Source organism: Odontomachus brunneus, unplaced genomic scaffold, assembly GCF_010583005.1.
Source record: "Odontomachus brunneus isolate Ranch 3 - 2012 unplaced genomic scaffold, Obru_v1 Obru_scaffold_036, whole genome shotgun sequence".
NCBI lineage: Eukaryota > Metazoa > Arthropoda > Insecta > Hymenoptera > Formicidae > Odontomachus > Odontomachus brunneus.
In genome coordinates, this window is record NW_022639486.1 from 605,358 (window position 1) to 609,814 (window position 4,457).

Below are 4,457 nucleotides of genomic sequence, written 5' to 3' on the forward strand. Positions count from 1 at the left end.
CCCCCCCCTTTCCATCTCTCTATCTCCGCCTCCGTCTTTCGTCATTGTCGTCATTTCGTCTTCAGGCGAAGTCTAGCCAATGCTCCAAGATGGCCCGATATACGCCGGGAGAAGAGAGACCGTCTCTTTTTCTCTCTCTATTTTACCGATCTCTTAATTATCAGTTGTTAAATTCATTCCCAAGTCGTTCACGACGTGGTTCACGCTCGTAAAGTCCGCACGCGATCGTCGCCGAATGAATCCGCCGGCTCAGTCCTATCCTTCCCAGAGAGAATTTGGACGTCCATCGCGCCCGAAGTGGTACGCAACGGACGTCGGGATGTAGGTGGCACGACAAAGCCTAGATGAAAGAGCGTTCCCTCGCTTCCGGTGGCATTCAAATGCGGCCTCTCCTAACCATGCAACCCCATATCTCCCGCGTCCTTCGTCCCCCGAATGCGCCTCGAGACCCTTTTTCACCCCCGCAATCCCACCTCCACTGCCACCACCACCATCGTCACCACCTCATCCCTTGTCGCTTTCCCGAGTTTCGAGAAGCCACGAGCGAGGCCGCCAAACAAATGACGCTTGAAACAAACGAAAGACGACGACAACGACGGCGTTTATCTTTTGTCCGTGCTGGCACGCACGGAATTTAACCACCCTTTGGCCTCCTCTTCCTCTTCCTCCTTCTATTTCCTGCCCCTTTTTCCTATCACGGGAAGGGAACAGAAAAATATCGTCGCCGGATTTTTGTCTCGGTTAGCCAAACGTTTCTGCTTAATGGCTCGCGCGCGTGTAAGGGTAGGAGCGGAAGCCTCCGTGGCGAACCGTTGCACACTCCGCTGCGGAAGAACAAATATCCAGGATGCACGGGGATGGGGGAGATTTTAATTCTGAGACTGAGTATCATCTTGTCCCATGTCATTTGCGAATCCCATAAAAACTCGTGTTCGAAATAATGGCTTGCGTCGAAACGACAGCTTCGCGAAAGTGGTGCCCCTTTCGACGCACCAATCTCTTCTCCTAGATCCGAATCCATTCATAGATTTTGTCACGTGGAGAAGTCGATTCGAGTAGATTTTGTCTCATATTGCATTTTCTTTTCCGAGTCGAAATTTTAATCCTACTTTCAATATCATTTAACGCTTATTTTAATACTACAAAGCATGTATCAACTTCTTTTAATTCTATTTAACTTGTTAGCGCGCGCGCGCTTTACTGGGCAATCCTTTTCAGAATCTACAAGTGGTATTGTGTGTGTTTTCTGCCATTGAGAAGCACTATGTCGGATCTCAATTTCCACACATACACTTTTCCTTCAGAATACACAGATATTAGAAAGTTCAGATCTAAAATAGGATTAAAATGTCGGTTTTGTTCTTTTCTCGAAGACTACGGTCGGTAAAAATACACAACGCGATTGCGTAAGCAGACGATCGAACAGAGACATCGTTCAATGCACCGTACCCTTCGTCCTTTCAATACCTTAATGCCACGAGGCGTTACGAGTCTTTGTCTTCGACTCGTCGCCCTCTTGCGAGCGGTGCAAAGGGGTTTTCACCGTCGCCCGAGTCGTACTCGAGGATGAAGCTTTATTTAGCAGATGATATTTACGACTTCCAATCCCGCGAGACCCTCCCAACTTTTATATTGTCTTTGGCAGAGTTACGCTTTTGGCGATGCTGCCATCACCACCACTACCACCTCCTTCTCCCCCGTTTGCATCCCCTTTCATCGACTCGTCCCGTTCGATTCGTTCGTTCGTCTCCGCCGTTGAAAAGATGCCGCCGACGATTTGCCAAAGCGCACCTAAATGGAATTAAGGTCGTTCACGGTTTGCTCGATTCTGCTGTGGCAACATCCCCTCGTGCGCGAAAAAAGCGGCGGATTTCGAGATTCGCCGGCGATACTCCTGGAAAGTCGCGTGGTCGTCGTTGGGATGTTTCCTGAATTTTTCGCGAGACTCAGCCGCAACGCGAGATTAACGTTGCACTGCTCCCCGTCGTCCGCGAATAATCAAGTGTCTCTTCTCGTGCAATGCAGAGAAGACGGGGAATGAATACGGATACATCTGCCTTATCGTCGAGGCACCCTTCATCCGAGATATCGTCGTTCGGAGCACGAGGAGTCGCAAACACCAGAAGCAAACATAATATGACGAGCGCCTCGGGGCTACGCGAGGAACAAACCTCTTCTCTTACAGTTATTTCTGCGTTGACATCTGATCCGCAGGAGAGTCGCGTATAGGGCTCTCTCGTCTTTCGCAAAGTAATCCTCTCGAGTCGTTCTCTCGTCAGAACTGATCATCGTGACGTTAGAAAACAGTAAAAAACGAAAAGAAAATAGAAAAAAGGAGAAACGCTCTTCGGCTGCATTACCGTGGAAAATCTTCGTTGAAATTGACGAGAATTTCACAAAGTTAACGCGATATCTGCGGAATCTTAAGATTGCACGAATACACGAGGAATACGGTCGATCGGGCTGTATCGCCTAAGAGGAGCGAAGAAATCAAACGCCGAACGGTACGGCGATGGTAACGCTTCATTTTTCATCCGGTTAACCGAATTTGTCGAACTCGGACCTGCAAGGGTGGGATCTCATTTCGGGGCCATTCCGATGGATACGAGGTTCTACCCTCGCCGCCGACCGATAGCCGTGAACTATCATTTGTACGAATTACACCGCCGACCCTCCTTACACCGGCCATCGTTTGTTATTATTAGCTTCAGCGTGCCGCTTGTAATAGTTTTGTTATATCCCCCGCAAGATTGAGCGAGCGTCTTAGGCATCGCACGCGGACAGGCAAGTAGGCAGGCTTGGTCCACATGTCCGAGCTGGTTAATCAGCAGCTGCTTAGACTCTGAGAACGAATTTGACGTGACGCGCGAATATTCGCCGAAATATCGCGCGCGTCTTGCTTCCAATCTGCGCTTCTAATCTGCGAATTCGGATCGAGTTGAGCGCATTTAATAGTTCTGTTCAATGGCTGGAATATCTAAAAAAGAAGGCAGACGGTGTGTAAAATCGCGCGGAGGTCGCGGCGATGATCGATCCCGGCGAACCGCGTCAAAAGAATCGACGAAATAATTACGTCAGCCGGCTCGGACCTCTTTTTCCCCTTGTCTCTTTCTCTCTCGCTCTCGCTACCGGGTTTCCTAGCAGGTGGGTTAAGCTTTCATCCTCAGGAAGCGTGAAGAGGTTCTCGTATCCGCTGATGGGGTCCGTCCCGATCCCGAGCTGGTAAGGGGAGGTTGCGCGCGCGATGCGATGGAAATTATACGTACATAAGAGGAACGGAAGGTGAGAGACTGGTACGTTAAAGAAATTAGAGAGATAATTCCTCGGACGAATACCCAATTTACCCTTTCGTCCGTACCGAGCGCCCTGGCCTTATTATCTAAAGTGCTCGGCTGCCAGAGAGGGTAGCGAAAAAATAAAAAGAACACCCTCTCCTAACGGGAAAGGCGGTGGGTCGGGCGGGGCGGTGGCAGCTTGGAAGGACAAAAAGTACTAAAGTACACCACCTCCGACCTTCTCTTACGAGCGTCGCGCGCTATCCGGAACTCAGCAGCCAGCGGCAGCAGCGGGACGCTGGCATGCTGCGAAACTTTTTTCGGCTCCTATAATTTATTTACGGCTGAGATATTTTTCTCCGTGCTTCAACACCTTCCATGCGGCCCCACCGCCGCCGCCGTCGCCGCCGATTCTTCGCCGAAGAGCGAGGTGGAAAAGGGGTGCACGAGCGTCTCCTAAGCGATCCACCTTTCTTTCTTACTGCATCCGCGATTGCGCCCTTGCTCCTCTCTTTCCTTTTCCGCCGATATGTCCGCGTGTTCGCTCCTTATCTCTTCCTCTTCGGTGCCTGTGCTTTACAGGCGCGCTTAATCTCGATACAGCGTTCGACTTCGCGTGGAACTTCTCGGCCGATAATCTCGTCACTCTCGCACAAGTGGAAACGCAAACGAATCTCCGTGGATCGTCTGTGTTAATTTTATAACCATGTTTGGACGATCGAAATATTAATCATACCCGCGTAAAAGCAGGCAATTAAAAGTATTCAGCGGTCGAGACGATCGGTTTGGTCGATTTAACGTGAAACAACGGTTTCCCGTTGTACTCAAAATACCTGTCAAATTCTGCGAAGGGCATCCGGCGTTCGTTTCGTGCGCGCACGTTATTGCGAAAAATCAGTCGCGTCGCTCCGCGACGAGCTGTCCCGAAATGCATTTTCGTACGTCTGGCGGTTCTCGCCGGCTCGTAGTTTCAGAGTCGCGAGCCCGAACACGAACTACGCGAGCGGCTACGAGAGCACTAGTCTTTGTCGCTATTTTGGGGAATGGACGCAGGGACGCGAATACGTTCGATCGATGAATCACTCCGTACACCGTGACGTTGACGCGCGGCGTTGGCGCGAGGGAGAGACGAGGGTCCACGAGTTCCATGCCGAAACGGCCGGGAAACGCGGGCGACGGGAC